General features: G+C 45.9%; 1 long non-coding RNA gene across 1 annotated transcript; it reads left to right on the top strand.

Moving 5' to 3' along the window:
* The first annotated feature begins 1,122 nt into the window (after positions 1–1,122).
* Positions 1,123–16,887, top strand: LOC111845967 (uncharacterized). The gene is made up of 5 exons (XR_002838781.1): positions 1,123–1,298; positions 4,987–5,095; positions 15,650–15,713; positions 16,651–16,739; positions 16,824–16,887. It is a non-coding gene; the product is annotated as an uncharacterized lncRNA (long non-coding RNA).
* The last annotated feature ends 1,546 nt before the right edge of the window (positions 16,888–18,433 follow it).

Here is an 18,433-nt window from a genome sequence, read left to right as displayed (position 1 = left end):
GCCATTCCTCCCCCATCTCCTTGCAGCATTGAATTTGCATAATTTCGAATGAGGCATTCTGGGTCAAGCAGCAGCCCCTCAAATTGCTTCAACCCCGCAGATACCGAACAATGGCGTCTCTCTCGCGCCTCTGGCTAATAGGGTACAGAGGCCACGGTGCTGACCTTCCCGCGACCAGAACTGACTTTTAAAACATCGCACCTTAAAAATAACAGTATAGCAAGGGAGAGTCGATTGGTAGACTTCTGGCTGAAGAGAGTACTAGAATGGTACTTCACCTCGGCTGCAAACAAAACTGTTTTACGGACATCTCCTGCGTTTATCGGTTATTTATGCGGCGTGTAAACATTAGGCGTGATGTTCGATGTTACATTTGGCTCGGATTTGAAGATGTTTATACCTCTGGACACTTTGTTCTCTTATCAATCTTTGCTCAAAGCTTTTGATCTTCGTTCCTCAGAGTTAGAACAATGCGCCAGTTGTATTTGTCTTCTTATAGTATGTAAAATTCAAGATGCTTTGTGGCTTGTTTACAAGCGTTTAGCTCTGGAATTTATCTCTGTGTACCATGCTTACTGACACCTTTGTTTTCGAGAATGTATTTGTAAGATGTGACAAGACTTTTAAAATATATATATTTATATACAGTATATATAAATAGATGAGAGACGATTCTGCCTGCGATTCAAGGTAAGAGTCTCGCCTTCGCCAGCGATTCTCGCCTCCGGTGCCGGGTTGTGTCCATCACTGCCTACTCCTGGTGACTTGCTGTGAGATGTGACATCATGTCAGTCGTGTGTGCAGAGTGGGGGTGCAACTGTCGGACACGGAGGGGAATCCGGAGGTGGCGCAGAGCTGCAAGGATCTGCTTCATGGTGGGGTGATGGGACGGCAAATGGGGAACGGGACAGCGACCCAGGAATTATACGTTGGGGGGGGGGTGTCAACAAGGCTGAACACGGGGGCACTGCGAGCGTTTAGCGAGCTGTCGCGGTAATAGGCATGCGCTCGCAGTGCAAAACTGGGGCACTGTAACTTCTCTAACGAGGCGACGCCTTCGGATCATTCGCATGTGCGAGCGTGCGTGCGCGCGCGCGCGCGCGCGTGTGTGTGTGGGCTTCTTGTTCTTCTGAGAAGCAGCCCAGTTTCGGCGAAATTTGACAACGCTGTAGGAGGACGATCCACCGGAGCTTCCCGGCCGAAAAGAAAAAAAAATAAGAGGCAGCAGATACTATAGGGGAACGACAGACATTAAACCACCCCGCAGCCTCAAACAGCTGCCTCCCTTCAAAAGCAGGGTGAGAATAAGCCGATAAATATATTCAGCAATTTGGTGGAATTAAATGAAGCCTTTATCATGGGAATCACTGGGTACATCAGCCGGCACATTAACGATTTTGCGTGGAGAACACCCACATTTTATTAACGCTCCAGAAAATACTTCATTATGGCTCACAAACAGCGTCCGGGCCAGCAGACAGCAGCTCGCGTCACTGACAGAGCCTGTGGTCGTTTTGTGCCTTTGCTCATCTGGAAGAGAGGGAACTGGACGAATAGTTCGACCCGTGTGCGTGGAAGGCATCCCTGTCCTCACTCTCTCCATCTCTCCCGCTCCTTCACCTCTGTCTGTTAGAGTTATGTATGTATTACATTGTGGGGGACCAAATGTCCCCCACCATGTAATAAAAACCTGTTATTTTGACGTTGTGGAGACCATTTTTCAGGTCCCCACAAAGATCTGTGAATGCAATCAAAAAACTAAAAATGCCAGAAGTCTCGTGTTTTGTTTGGTTCCTTATGGTTAAGGTTAAGGCTGGAAGTGGGGATTAGGGTTTTGCTCATAGAAATTAAAATACTGTCCCCACAAAAATATGAGTACCGGTGTGTGTGTGTGTTTGCGTATGTGTGTATAATACAGTACTGTGCAATAGTCTTCAGCAGTCAAAGGATACGTCTAAAGCTATTTATCAATTTCAGTGTATATGTGCTCAGAACGGGAAACAATTTAACATCAGAAGATTAGAACTTGTGCAAATGAAGGATAACCCAATACAAAATGAACAAGAATTTCTTCTGTTCCCCAAAACGTTGCTGATATCTAGTAGGATGGTTAGGAGAATGGTTCCCAAACCTCTCCTCAGGGGACCTCAGCCATTTCATGTACAGCATTTGTTACATTTCACATCCAGGCAACTTAACTAATTCATTTAAGTAGTTTAAAAAGCCAATGAGATATGGATTAGCTATATCACATGTGCTAGTGACATTAGGAAATTTTTAAGCCAACACACTTTTACAGATAAATTTGTAGTTTTACATGCAAACATGAACATCATTTTCTTTGACTGTCTAAGACTTTTGCATAGTACTATAATATAATATATACCGTATGTCCCCTGGCAGCCAAAGGCTTTTTCCGGCAATTCCCACATATGAACTCTGAAATTACTATGCTCACTCCTCTTACAAGACCCCATTCAGTGCAATTTCTGTCCTTTCCGCAGTTAATAATAACTTACCATTATTAATCTCCCGCTGTGAGCCTTATCCCAGGAGGAAGAGGGCATCAGGCAGGAGGGCATGCCGGACAGGAAGTCACTCGCACGCCACGGATAATTCGGTCTCAATGATTCGCCTACTTGCATGTTTTTGGACTGTGGGAGGAATCCAGAGGTCTTTCAGGGAAGGCACAAACACGGGAGAACATGCAAACTACGTGTCCAAAGAGCTTGGAGGGAATCAAACCCACAACCTTGGAGGTGTGTGGGGAAACAGCGCCACCTATCGAGACACGGTGCCACCCGCGCGTTTAGTATATTTTGACTTGAGAAATGCTCAGCTCCGTTCTGCACTGCAGAGCGGCAGCGAGGGGAAGGTTAATGACATGAGCTGTAAAGCGCTGACATCATCCATCACGCGGCGGAGGAGTCCCGGCTGCCGCTGCCTCGCACACCTTCGAGGCACTCGGATCTCATAACATCCGGCTTCAAAGGGAAGCAACCAAACGGGGCGTGAGGGACCCCGGACTTTCATATCACCTCCGCTCCTGTGACTCTAAGTCAGTCTGGAGGATCATCTTTAATTAGAAGCCACAGTGAGTTTGCCCTCTGCTGACACTCAAATGTTTTAACACAGGAGTGTGGAAATGCCATTGTGAGAATTCAAGCTTAATGTCATGGTCCACTGAAGTCGTCGCTGCCGTGGTGCATTGTGGGATATGGCTTGGCAGGCCAAAGGGGGGGGGGGGGGGGGGGGAGACGAACGCTGTGGCTGAAAAGCCCTGCTCTAATGTAAGGTCCTCTCCTTAGATTTCATTAAAGGGAAGAAGCGACGTCCCCTTCCCCAGAGATGCGCAGAGGTTCCTCTAGCGCCCCCTGTTGTTTGGGGCAGAGGTGCTGTTGAGTGCGATCATTTTTGGGTGCGGCATAATAATTGGAATGTTAAAAGATGGGTACAGGCAGGAAACCTCCCTGTGCTTACCAGCTCTACGTGTCTTCAGTACCGCATCCACAGATTTAAGCCATTCAGACCCCCCCCACCCCCTGCCCAACCCCCCCGCTATGCTAAAAGCACAACACAATTTTCTGTTAGAAGGCCATTGACTGAGACTGAGAGAGACCTACTCCTATGGTGTGCGGAAAAACACATTAACAGTAAAATTTATGTCTGATTGTGGTGGGTGGAGATTTCTACAAGCAGTAGAGTGTATGTGTGTGTGGGGGGGGGGGCTGAGCTTGCTTGGCTCACAGCCATTTGCAGATGAGCAACAGGGTAAATGATGTGAGAACAATTGCAACAGATATATCAACATGGATATACATGTTTATATTATCTATTTCTAAAGAGCGATTTGACTATGAATGATTTCACCCTTTGGTGGTCCTGAGCCAATCATTTTATCACCCTGACAGGTAATCAGACAAATTCAAAACATGCAGCTATTCCAGAATATTCCACACACACGCCAAGGCTGACTTCTCTGGGGGGGGGGGATTTAAAAAATGCAGTAAAAGTAAATCACTGGCCCGCAACCAAAAGGTGATTTTAAAAATTCATGTGACCAGTGGCTTGGAAAATGCAAATTAATTTAGAATAAATAACAGAGTATATATTCTGCGTACTTTGGCTAGCAGAGTGGGTTCAGGTCATACAGCCTTTGACGACACCGCAGGCCTGGGTGTACACTGCCACCCGGGTGTCCTGCTCGTCTGCTCGGATGTAGGCGAAGCCTCGCATCGTTGAATGAAACCCGGCTGCTTTACATCGTATCTTCGCATTAGCGATTTTGTTAGCGCCGCTGAGAAACGCCACTACACTGGCCGACTGCACAATGCTCTCGGTTGCTACGGCAACGAGTCCATCACCTGTTTCCCCCCGTGGGTGAGGCTGAGACTTTGTTCTTTATTTCTTTCTAGAAACAGGCCTGACTAGAAACCAGCCAGAGGGTAGTGAAAGAGTCCCCCAAACCCCAAAGTACAACTCAATCAACACAAAGTCATTTCTCATCTTTTAATATGCTTTTCTCTTTACACTATCTATTCCTAATTCAGTCTTGCGTCATACCTCTGTGGTACAGTGTCCCAGACTCTTTTTATGCGGGCGTTTGTCTGTGTATCGAGCTTGCTATCTTTATGGGGACACAAAGATAGTAACCTTCTGAAAAACACATTCTGGAGACATCCCAGGTAAACAAACCTGTTCTGTAAATGTGTACAAAAAAGAATTTGTTGTCAGTGTTCTTGTTTCTGAGTTCTCTTTTTGTTTTTTGGAAAAGTGAAACATTTGGAATGGAGTCATTAATCGTGTTAAAATGAGAGCGAATGTGAAGTCTTTGAAAAGCAGAAATCCATCCATCATTGGTGTTTTCCGCTTGTCGATTTAAGAGGCTGAAAACTGCAAACTAAAGAGCACCAGAACAACTTCAGAATTATAAAAATCAACAGGAATATGTTTTGTGCTATGGTGCCCCCACCGTGTTTCTGACAGGAACAAGGTCACTGGCGTCCAGGCCCTGCTCCCCATCCACTTCAAAGGGAAACACTCCACTTTTCCTGTGGCAACCCTGTGAAAAACAGCAGGAAACGGCGGCTAGCAGGTGAGAAAAAAGCAGCCCGACTTGCTGAATAACATTTCAGGTTCCTGTCCTTTCCTGATCCCAGTTCGCAGTAATGCAACGCTACCCAGTGCTTGGTTAATGTGTCTATAAAACAAATGTACTCTGTTACACTGCTAATATGAAACACATATACTCTTAAATTACTACTATAAAACACATACTCTGTCAAATTACTACTATGAAACACATATACTCTTAGATTACTACTATAAAACACATGTATTCTGTTAAATTACTACGATGAAACCCAAACTCTTAAATGACTACTATAAGACATATACTCTGTTTAACTACTAATATGACACATATACTTTGTTAAACTACTACTAAGAAACATATATACTTTGTTTAAGTGCTACTATAAGTCTGTTGAATTACTACTAAGAAACATACTCTTAAACTACTAGTATAAAATACATGCAACTGCTACTATAAGACACATATATTCTGTTTAACTTCTGCTATAAGACAATTGTGGACATTGTGTATCCTGAAAGTCACAAGTCAGTGTATCATAAGCTGAGCATAACTGTGCTTTACAAAAACGACAGAGCATAGAGCATGCCTCACTAGTAATGGGTGCAGGGTGTACCTTTCTGATATTGAAAGAGAAAACACACCGTTTAAAAAATATTGCAGGAAAATGGGAACATTTTAAAATGCACAAGTACTTCATAGCAAAGTGTGTCCTGCTCAGAACTGTTAAACAGCAAAAGGGATTTCGGAACATCTCTGCTTTTCTTCTGCGTCAATGCTGGACTGACAGAATAGATCCGTGGGGCTCAGTAATTACCAGACTCTCGGTTGGCCTTGGCTGCTGAAGCAGTCGGCGTAGCTGTGCTGGATACCTATTCTTAACCCCCCCCCCCCACTTCTTCTGGCTTCCTTGCTGGTCTCTAAAGTGCAGTTCAGCAAAGCTCTGAGATCACCTGTCAAGTCTCTGGGGATTTTTAACCTTTTCATTTTGTTGTGTCAGATTATGATGTTGTCACACAGGTATCCAGGCTGAGCTGTGCCACATGCCCCGTCAAATTATGCACAAAATGTATCCCTATGCTGGCACATTTCCGGGCACCACCTGTGCGCTTCCAGGGTGCAAATTCTTTGGGGCAAAACTATCTTCCTATTTGGAGGTGGAATCCAGCAAACAAAGGCATGAGAGCAGCACCACGGAGTCACAGAAAGCTTACATGAGTACCGAGGCTTCTTTGAACTACGAGTATTAAAAGTGACTTCCTCCCCCCTTCAAAGCCGTAAGAAGCTGCAGTAAGACCCTCTCTCCTCAGACACGGCCAGGGTATTGAAAGCCTGACCCACCGTCTCACATTAGCTGGCCTCTGTGAGTCATTGCTCTCACTAACCGTCTAGCCCACCGAATCTGACACTTCGTTCAGATTTGCCGCCCCCCCCCCCCCTCCCCTCCGGGCGTCTGGCATTCCCACACATTATGTAAATAACCACGTGGGTGTGCTAAATGAGCCCAGAAAGGAAGGCTGGTGTTTTTTTGTTTTTTTTTCCATTCAACTGAGCCGTTTTTACCAGCTCCCGGAACTCCCACTGACCAGGGAAGGACGAAACAAAGACGGTCATGTGCGAGGAGCAGCAGGTGGTGGGAGCAAACAGCACACCGAATCGCTGCAGCCTCGGCGTAGGGTTAAGGAACACCGCGCAGCCTCGGCCTGGGGTCAGGGAACACCGCGCAGGATCGCCGCAGCCTGGGCCTGGGGTTAGGGAACACCGCGCAGGATCGCCGCAGCCTCGGCCTGGGGTCAGGGAACACCGCGCAGGATCGCCGCAGCCTCGGCCTGGGGTCAGGGAACACCGCGCAGGATCGCCGCAGCCTGGGCCTGGGGTCAGGGAACACCGCGCAGGATCGCCGCAGCCTCGGCCTGGGGTTAGGGAACACCGCGCAGGATCGCCGCAGCCTCGGCCTGGGGTCAGGGAACACCGCGCAGGATCGCCGCAGCCTCGGCCTGGGGTTAGGGAACACCGCGCAGGATCGCCGCAGCCTGGGCCTGGGGTCAGGGAACACCGCGCAGGATCGCCGCAGCCTCGGCCTGGGGTTAGGGAACACCGCGCAGGATCGCCGCAGCCTGGGCCTGGGGTCAGGGAACACCGCGCAGGATCGCCGCAGCCTCGGCTTGGGGTGCAAGCTGCCTAATATGACCACAGGCTTTATAGTCATCCTGTAAAAATGTGTGCAATCATCGAGCCTGGCACCAAACATTACACAATATGGATTCTATTTTTAAAAAGAGGAATAAGAGAAGGCTCTCCTTTTTTATTTAGCACTCTTCACATGTAAATCCTAAGCTGACAAGTACATTTTAACACACTTTACCCATCTGGATTTTATTACTGGGGAGACTTAGAAGAGCTCTTGCAATAGCCGTCATCTTGGGACTTGAACCAACAAACTCTATCCTCCTGCTACCTTTTCTGATTTAACCCTTTAACCACTAAAAAAGGGGCTTACATATACAGTATTTTGTTGCTGCAGCTTGAGGGACCAAGGGCACGATGAGCCACACTGGGCCTTGTTGGGCCCCAGAGGGGGAGAAACTGCTCTGTCAGACCTGTGCTCATGATCTGGCAACGTGCTTTTAAAGGCACAGAGCTGAGCTCCTCTGTGTTTCCATCTGCAGATTTTTATTGCCACATAGGCCCACATTACAAATGAACACAGTTCTGGACATCTGGACAAATGGGTTTTGTCCCATTTGCATAAACTATTGTGTTAACATCCTTAAGAACTGTCATCTTATTTACCCCTTAGCAATTTGAGAACTACGTAAAGGTACAGACCTAAAGATATATGTTTGTTACGGCTCTATGCATACAGTACTTTGTAGCGTATTCATGGGGAAAGTTGCCTTTCCTTTTAATTGTGTCCATCCATCCATCCCTCCATGCATCCATTGTCCACCACTAATCTGGGTCATGGTTGCATGGGCAGAATACTGAGCAGAGATGCCCAGGCCTTCCTCTCCCCAGCCCCCTCCTCCAGCTCCTCCAGCGGGAACCCCAGGTGCCTCCAAACCGACCAGGAAATATCATCTCTCCAGCGTGTCCTGGGTCTGCCCCAGGGTCTGCTCCCTGTTGGACATGCTAAATTCTGCCAGGCATCCTAATTATAAGGAGAATATTATATTCCTCAGGAGGATCACAGTGCATAGAATGGGGGATTCACGCCTCCAGGGTGGAGGGTTCGATTCCCACACCCCGACCCGCACTAGGAGAGTTTGCATGATGGACATCGGTGAATCTCAATACCAAGAACTCCAAGACCATACTTGTGGTCTGGGCAACACTAGTCCTGCTAACTTGCTGCCCAAGAATGAACGAGCCCAATCCCACAATTCATTGTGCCTCATTCGGCGAGGATGCAAGCGATGCACCCTTGATATCTGGGGTGAGGCAAGAGCAACATCTACAGATTTAATGTCCTCAATACTTCTGTTCTTGAGTATTGGAACCGGTCTTCGGCAATGGAAGATGACATAAAACAGGTACACGAGAATACAAGCACGGTCAAGTATGCATATTGAGATTCACCCCATGTATCGTGTGGTTCTGCTATGGATGCTCCCATTTCTTGCTGCAGCTCAAATACACGCAGTTCAGGTGACTTGATTTGTAAGCGAGTGTGTATGCCCCATGATGCACTGGGATTCTGCTCACGGCACCCTTTGCTGCCTGGGAGAGGCTGAAGGTTCGACCGGGTTACCATGGTTGGATGTAGAGTCATTACATTCACACACCACAGTACATGCCCTCGCGGAGGGTCTGTACTGCAACCTACTCCCCAGAGAGCATGCAGGGCATTCAGGTCAGTGGTTCACTGACCCAGCGTGCGTCTTGGAACTATTCCCACAATGCTTTGCATGCATACAAAGCCCCACCCCCTGCACCCAACTAAGTTACTTTCAGCACGTTTAGGAAAAACAGCGTGAAAGGTACAATTCGCCACCCAAATTATGCGAAACGCAGCTAAGCATGTCTAATTAAGTAATTAAATGTGGAGCAGAAACACGAGTGTTAGCCTGCTAGTCATTACGCGACTACAACAGGAAAGTAGAAAAGCTAAACATCTTTAAGTAATTCAGGGTCTGTTTTTAATCTTTTTTTTTTTTTTTGCTTTGTAGCCACAAAATTATGGAGCTGATTAAGTCATAAAGACAACAGAAAGCTTCCCCCCCCCCCCAAAGGGCCTGACAGCACTGTGATAAAGGGCATCACAGGGCTGAGACGAGACGGCTTCGTTAAAGAGAGTTTTTCTGGGGGTGGGCAGATGGTCCACTTACCTGCACGGCTTTTATCGAGACGGGGCAGTCGGGTCGCCCTGCACCCATCTCATCTTTTCGGCTGAAGTGCCGCAGCTGTTCCGTCGTCGCTGGGTTTTGTGGCTCCTGTTGGAAATCAGCACATTTCTCTGAAGCACCTGGCGAGAGTGTCTGAAGACCAGCCGTGGTCCTGGGGCGTCACTATCCTTTGGGGCTGGACTGGGGGTGGGGGGTGCCTGTGCATTCCATTTCTTACCTATAAAATTATGTTCTGTTTTGTTTCCTTTATTTATGTAATTGTTCCACTGCATGATGACAGGTGTCCCTCAATTTACAATGCGGTTACGTTTCGGTGAACTCGTGGTAACTTCAACATATCGTAAATCGAACATGAATATGATATGATATGACACACTTGGGTGTTTACAAGATGTAATGGGTTGGGGAAAATTTGCCTAAACACAAAAAAAACTCACCTTATAATTCGTCACACTGTACGGGATGTTGGCTAGCTGGGCAACAGATCGAAAGTCAAAGTTTGATGACTATTACATGTGCAGCGCTATTGTACCATGACAAAGGCGAAATGCCAGGTGTCAAGTACCTGTTTGTGTGTCTATATTTTCCTGATTTACAGGCTCTGGTGGCAGGTTCTGAATTTGACCCCAGTCCTGCTTTCTCCTGGGCCTCCTCTAGGTGGCCTGGCTCCATCTCCCCGCCCAAAGTCCCGGATTAGTGACTCAGAGTCCACCTTGTGTGTCAGTGCCAAGCTGTGGCGTCCGACCCAGGGGCGCCTCCTGGGATAACCGCTGCATCGCCGCGAACGAGGACGGATGCACGACTTCCAGTAAATTTTGTGTTTATGCTCACGAATTTTAGCATGAGTAACAGCTATCATCACCATCATCAACATCATGCCGAATTTCCACCCGATGGCCTCACTGCCAACCGCCTCAGCATCGCCCCCTACAGGGAGGCAGGCCGAGGTGTCAGTAAAAAGCCTTGCATCGCAATGTGGGTGCGTAGCTCCTAACCGTGTCTAGTTTGGAGAGCATCTGCTACTTGCGGCGGAGAATAATCCTCAGGCAGTGGGGGCGAGGGCACGGTGTCCGCCGGGGTGTGTGTGTGGGGGGGGGGGCAGGGGTAATTCCACTGTGGTTATAAATAGCCGCCCCATGCCGACACCGTGCGCCACCCTGCCTCACGCGGCTCCCTTCCGCCTCCGCGGTGTCACCACGGCAACTCGCGTGACCTTCCTGTCGCAGTTGGCGCGCGGGCGTCGGGCCACGACCTCATGCTCACGTTCCCATGTGTTTGGCTGGGGGCCATGGCTCCAAAATAGGTGGTACCTGCCATCGGCGGCCCAATCCGGAACCTTCCGCGCATCCTGTGCTGCCACTCACATCTCTGTTCAATACCTCAACCTTCATTATATGCTGTAGTATTTTGTGGGTGTTTAGAAATTCTCCTTTCCTGGTAGTCAAGACATAACACGACAAATAATATTAGGCCTGCGATGGGTTGGTGCCCCATCCTGGGTTGTTCCCTGCCTTGCACCCGTACCTTCCAAAATGACCTCTGGAACAGTATGACCTTGCAAAGGACAAGGGGGTTTATTAAATGGATGGATGGATGGATAAAATTAGGCATAATGAATGAAGACCGTAAATAATGTTGCTTAAAGTCAGTGTCCACCTCAGATGTCCTTGGAGTGGAATATAAAGCGTAATGGTGTCAGGTACCATGATCTTATTTTTTACATTTAACAATGTTATTGCTATGGTAATATATCATTTTTGGTTTCTTATCCCTCATTTACAATATGAAATCTGTTACCAAGCATTTCAACTGGAATAGATTGAATTAAGTTTTAGGGGCCCTTCTGCTACAGGGAGCGGACAAAGTAACAAAAGTCCTGGAAGAATATGAGTTTAACTTTGAAGTAAATTACAGACTCGGTTACAAAAGTGAGTCATATTAGGTTGAATGCCAATTAGTGGTATGTGTCGGCTATAAAGGCGCTTGGATACGTGGGTTTTCAGGGAAATAACTAACGGAGTTACAAAGAGGCCGGATAGTTGCAGCCTAATTGCCGATGTCAAGGGGAACAGTCTCAGAAATCATGACAGCGTATGCCAAACGTGCGCAAGCTGCTTCAGCAGAGAGGATTCATGGTGCCCAGTCAAAACTTATAGGCAGGGATTAAGAGGCACTTCACAGCATAGTTGTTAAACACTATAAAAACATACATAAAAAAATGCAACATAAATGAATCATCTCTGTAGCATCTCTGTGACACACGCCTGAAGAACACTATGCCAAAACCCCCGCATCAGGCTCATTGCTGTTTCGAGTCCCTCCCAAATGTCTGTGCTCCTCACCCTATCTCATGTCCGCCATCTCATTCTTTCGGTCCCTACCCAGACCTCATGACCATAGGTGAGGGTAGGAACGTCGATCGACTGATAAATCGAGAGCTTCATCCCCCGGCTCAGCTCTCTCTTTACCACAACAGAACAGTACATCGTCTGCATAACTGCTGACGCCGCACCGATCCGCCATCGATCTCCCGCTCCCTTCTTCCCTCACTCATGAACAAGACCCCAAGATACTTAAACTCTTCCGCTCAAGGCAGTAACTCCTCCCCCACCAGGAGAGGGCGATCCACCCTTTTCCGGTCGAGAACCATGGTGCTGATCCACATCCCAGCCTCCTCACACTCGGCTGCAAACCGCCCCAGTGCCTGCTGCAGGTCACAGCCCAACGACGCCAACAGGACCACATCTCAGCAAACATGAGATCCTGAGGTCACAATACCAGACCCCCTCCACCCCTTGGCTGCACCTAGAAGTTTGGTGACAAACGGCAGCCCTAATAGAGTCCAACACCCACTGCATGCTTGCAGCCATACTGCTCTATCCGCGGCCTCTTTTGTCTCATCGCGGCCAGTGTACATAGATCCATAACCTGGTGTAAGGAGAACAAAACGTGAACCCTTGACTATTGGAAAAAGTATGTTGTTCTTTCAGCCTTGAAGATGGGTTTATGTTTGGAACCATAGCATGCCGCAACAATACGGGGATTCACGACAGCATGGGAGAAGCCATCTTCTGGGAGGCATTAGGGCTGAGGATCGCTCTGCATTGCTACATAATGCCCAAGAAATATGAAGTCGTTTTTCAGGACCAGTTACGCCATATGGTGCAAAAAACTGTTCCCATGGCGATGAAGCCCCCATATACACTGCTAAACAAATTCAAGAGTGGTTTCCCCAGAAAAAGTCAAATACCATCCATGTCCTTCTCAGTCACCAGAACTAAACATCACTGAAACGTTTTGAGAAGCGATGGATGTTCTTCTCTGTGAGAGTTTCCAGTTCCTCAAAAAACTGGAAACTTCCCTTCTTGAAGAATGGTCCAGTATTTGACTTGTGTGATAATATTCCAAAGACTGGAGCTGCAATGAAGGCAGTAGATGACCCCAGTCACTATTAGGTCGATAATATTTATATATTGCTAGATGTTTCTGTTATTTGGTCAACATTTACACCTGCCCTGCTCTGTTTGTTTAGATAGTTTTCTGAATTATTCTGTTCTGCCATAATGTTTTCGAAATGTATAATGCTGTGGGGCATGTTCCTCTATGATTTGTGTGTCTTTTAAGTTTTAATTTTTATTTTAGTAAAAATGATTAACAGGCCGCTGGTTCTTTGTTTCCTAAGCAACTTACCTCACTGTTATTTTTCCCAAGGAAGCGGTTCATTATTCTTAAGAATCATTTGTATTCAGCACAAATCATTTTAAATTCAGCCGCTACATTTCTCTCTACTTGACAAACTAGTGGGTCTCAGGAGATATGAAGTTCCAAGTCAAAGCCAGTGAACTGAACTGAAACTCTTTTCTGAAGTTTTTTTTTTCTTTCTTTTTGAGTTAAAATTTGTCTTATTTTAATTTGGTAATCAGCTGAACGTGGGAATTACCACTCTCATATCAGCAAAATTACAGTCACCCTGAGATGCATCATTCTTCGTGATTCTTGGGCCTCACAGTAGTGAGTATATAGTGTTCATTTATAATATTTATATACATAGTAGTTAAGGTTACCCTAGACCTGGGGTTCCCAAAGTGGGGGTTGAAAGAACAGTTGGAAAAATGTACAGCTGCAATGTTTGGGAGCAGAATCCTAAAACCAGTAACTGCATGGCTAGGGTGTGCTGGGAGCTGGATGGGCGGGGGATTTGGATGAGAACTCTGGACAAAAAAAATGAATGTTAATACGTCACTAGGGTGTGTGCATGTCGTGTCTTTAAGCCAGGTGCCCAAAATGAATTGCTTCAATATAATATTAATAAATAAATGTATCATTTATAAGATGTAATAACTATAACTGCCAGAACATAAGTAATAGCTGTCTGGGAACATTTTGGAGAGCCAACAAAAGTATTTTCGTATACTACGTACGGCATAGTAGCCTAAGTATTACTGATGGACTGCAGAGTATAAAAATACATAACGTGCATCTGTGTGTGCCTTTGCACACTATTCCGTATTTCAAACAGACATGTAATTGACAGTTAACTAGACACTTTAATTTCAAACTTTAAAACGTGCCACATTTCCCTAACAGCACCGCTCTCCTGCGCTGTCTGGGTCCATCTCGAAATCCCACAGTATAATTATCCGGTGAAAATTTTTAATTATTTTTTTTTCCACAGCTTGAAGTGAAAATTACAAATGTAGGCGCAAAATAGGAGAGAGCGGTATTTAATTAACAAAAAGAAATAGGGACGACGAAAATAAATAGGACATAAGAGAAAAAAACAAAACAATGAGAATGTAAATTACCCTATATTATAAAATTCGAGTTCAACTTGTTAAATATTCAAGTTGTTAAATATTTCAGAGTTCAGACATTTCCCTGGAATGCAATACTGAATAACAAGTAGCCCTCCCGACTTCGAGTCTTCCCAAGCTCTGTTTTATAAAGTGTGAAATTTAACTCTTTTGTGTGTATTTCACAGGAAATAAATACTACATCAGATTGGCTTTTGTTCGGCGCCAGAGACTCCGTCAGCTCCTCCTTACTAATGAACGGGAAGGCAGGCGATCAAGCGGCGCGCTGAGTCACCGGAGCCGGGCAGAAGTGCGACCGAAGCGTGGTGACGGCGGGGCGTGTCCGGAATATGGGGCATGAGACCAAATAAGCTGACGGGGGTGCAGGCCGTTTATGCTGCATAGTGTTTACGCTCGTTACTTCATCATGATCGCGGATCGGAAGTTATGCAAAAGCTGGCCGAGACATTTTTTTAGATAATTTAATTCCAGGCAGGCAATTCTTCAAGACTTTCATTTGTGTCCCTCCACGTAATTGGCTGCCATAGAATGCGTAATGCAGACGTAAAAAAACGTTTAAAAGACGGCGCGACTCCGCTTCTAGGATGGTCTTTCATTTTCAAGCTGAGTGTGTTTAGGGTGCCGAGGAATTTTACGGCTGCAAAGAAAGGGGACGTTTCGAAGGGAAGATGTGATGGAGGAACCATGAGCTCACTTTTTGTAGGAAGGGAAAAAGGGAAACATGGTCCAAACAGTAATAGCTGTCTGGGAACATTTTGGAGAGTCAACTTTGTTTTTTTTTTGTTTTTTTTTTTGCTATTTTGCTGGTGATTTTTGCCTTTTTTTAATTTTTGTATGCTTTGTTTATGCAGGCTTGAGTCCAAGACTGCCGTGAGAGACACTGATGGAGCCACAAACATCCGTCTTCATTAGTCCTGTGCGCCTACTACTAAGTGCTTTCACTGTAATATCTATGCTCGTCACGTTTCAGGTCAGGAGCCAGTGTTGAAACATGAAGAGGACCCCCCCCCCCACACACACACACACTGACCCCACCCACCTCCACTTGACCCCACCCACCTTGTGGAATCCTCCATAAAACTGAGCAACAATAAGCAAAATGGGCAGGAAAATATCCAAACCAGTTTGTTGTCAAAATGCAACTGGCAGCTAACAGGCATCCATGACTGGGGAGGTCCCTGTGGCCCCCTGCTCATCTGAAACATACACAAAGATCGCAGGTAGTCGTATCTAGAATGACATGGCTGTAGGTGGAGGGGGGGGGGGGGTGACTTGGCATTTTCCTGTCTCATGCTTTGCAGGTATGTAGAGCCTCTCGCGGGAACCGGAGGGAGCAGCCGAGAGCCACGATCGCGGGCAGTTATGATTATGGACGCTAACTCAGTCTCGCCAAACAGGCAGGCCGGGACCTTCAATCAGCCCAGGGTCAAGACGGGAACACCCAAGGAGGAACACAATATGGTAATCACCGCTTTCATCAGCGCGACTGCAGCATATCAAAAGGGCAAAGTGTGTTAGATGGAGGCGAAGAGAAATCCTCAGGACAGGCCGTGGTTCGGCCTCCCTGTGCTACACCAGCTGCAACCGACTGGGTATTCCTGCCAGCCTCTGTGGAATAGCTTTCAGAAGTAGCCGAACTCAGATGAAAGTATTGGTGTTGTGTTAATGGTGTCACATGGATACTTGTGGTTCATCTTCAGTATGGGGAGAACTACTACACATAAAGTGAATTGAAAAAAATGTAATTAACTCTAAGTACTATTCATTTAATGGGACTGCAAGCAGCTATGAATGGAGAGTCGCCAAGGTGACCAAGGTTTGACTGCATAGTCAACATCTGTGTGCATGTGAAGTCTGAGGAACTGTTCTGGGGTCAGTATTGTCCTTCTGCTTAATGGCTGCGGTTTACTACCGCCCAGCGTGGGACTGGCGGTGGTGGTTAATTCCACGTGGGACCGACCGTGGCCAGATGTGATCACATTTGGAGCAAGATGGCGCTAGAGGCAAACATCCCTTCGGAATATGAACAAATCACAGCTGGCAGGGACTTGGGCTGCGCCCCCTACTGGTCAGGATCAGTGACACAAGAACCAGCCTGAAATGGCTCGGAATCTGCACCGCAAATAACTTAAACATCTTAGATTAGCTTGTGAATAGCAGAATTCTCAAATACCGCTGCAGCACTTGCATCGTCACACCGACTGCAAATGCTTCCCGGCCAAATTAAAAATTCTTTGATGTTCCGAAAACACTAAATGGTTTGGCAACTCATTAGATAACAGATCGACGGCATGCTATTCTGAGAGGGCCGTCAGATTCTGCTGACTACAGCCTCTGCCGTGACCATAGAGCTAATTAGGAATTAATTCTCAGACTGCCTTATTGTTTCCATCCCCAGGATGCAGAAACCTTTTTCCAGGTCTCCGAGTGACTGAGAGTTTGTTTAGCATCAAGCCCTGGACTGAACCCCAATGGAATTAAAAACAGGTATAAATCTTGAGGTGCATTATGCTTAGGTAGAGCGAATGATTGCAGCTCACGTGTAATTATATAGGAATGAATCTTTTACAGACCACTGGTGGGCGTGGTCCTGCTCCTGATGATTGCCGTTCATTGTCACAGTGGCACCCAGGTGACCTACGCCGGCAAGGGGAAACAAGGCATTCTTCATTAGCTTGGAATGAGGATGCATATTGAATCTGGATTTATCCGGAAAATGATTTTCATATCTCAGAGTGACATATGGGTGGAGTAGTGTATAAACACAGGACCCCCCCCCCCCCCCCACAACTAACGTTACCTGTTTAAGTCTCAGGTAATATGTTGCTGTGAGATACTCAGCAGCAAGATGGATATAAACTGACCAGAGTGAGGATTGTGACCAAGCTTGTATGCAAAGGCACAGACGAGTGAATGAAATGGAAGCCGTGTGGCTAAATATAATCAAATACTTATCATGAATATAATCAAAGGGGAAGGAAATGGGGGCTTGCAGTACGGCCTGGAGTCGCCAAAACCTCCTGAAAACTTTCCCTCCGTTGCATTTTATACCTGGTTTAATCCCCGACCTCCTCCCCACCCCAAACTTTATCCTGTCCCTCAACGGCAAAGTTTCTGAGGCTTAATTAGATGAAAAAGTAAAAAGGTGAAAAAGCAGCCTGGAGTTCCTTCCCTGCGCTGTAGCGGTGGTCATCCGGGCTGTGAAGATCCCCAATGTCGTTTGCCTGTTTGTCTCACTGCTTATTAGCATCTCGGACGAATTAATCCGCAGATTAAAGGAAATATGCGGCACCAAGAAATCTCACTGTGACGGGCTCACAGAAGGAGACGAGCAATAGCAATATGATAAGGTGATTCATATATTGATGTGTTTCTCCGAGGATCTATGTTTTATGTATTTTTCCATTTTGGGCTCAGTGCCCTGCAAGAAAGGAATGACATCTAAAACGAATTACCTTTCCCAAAGAAAGTTTAATTTTGTATGTATGACGTTCTTTAATCTCCGGTCTTCTTGGCTGCATGCATACAATGGCTTTTTCTTTTTTTTTTTTTTTTAAACAATGTAGCACATTGTTTACAAGGTATTTCTTCCATATGGAGCTGAATCTCATTATGAATATATGCAATTTCTGGAGCTGCATCTGCTCAAGTGAATGATTTGTGTTTGTTCCCCAGAGCCCCAATTACATTTTATTTATAAGTTAGATTAATTATAACAAACAAGGATAACACTTTAGTTGAAGCTGTCATCTATAATGCACTATAGTTGCCTTTATATGGCATTATAATGGCCGATATAAGAATTGATAAAGAATTATAATTATTATTAAGGATGCTTTGTACTGCATGAAGGTATCTATAGTGCATTATAGATTAGAGCTTCATAAAACATTCATAATGCATAATAAACAAGGCTATAATATGTTATGCCTTTTAAATAAATATTTATCACCGTGTTTATAATGCTTAATGAATGCATTATAATATGTTATTAATGTGTTCACAGATTCTTATGAACATGGCATTCACAGAAAATGTTAACCAAACAAGATTTAATTCTGATAGCCCCAGTCCTTCAAACATAATTCTAAATGCCTTTATGCCTTTTAAATAAATATTTATCACCATGTTTATAATGCTTAATGAATGCATTATAATATGTTATTAATGTGTTCACAGAT

The sequence above is a fragment of the Paramormyrops kingsleyae genome, chromosome 4 (assembly GCF_048594095.1).
Source record: "Paramormyrops kingsleyae isolate MSU_618 chromosome 4, PKINGS_0.4, whole genome shotgun sequence".
Taxonomy (NCBI): Eukaryota; Metazoa; Chordata; class Actinopteri; order Osteoglossiformes; family Mormyridae; genus Paramormyrops; species Paramormyrops kingsleyae.
This window is presented reverse-complemented; position numbering and strand designations above follow the sequence as displayed.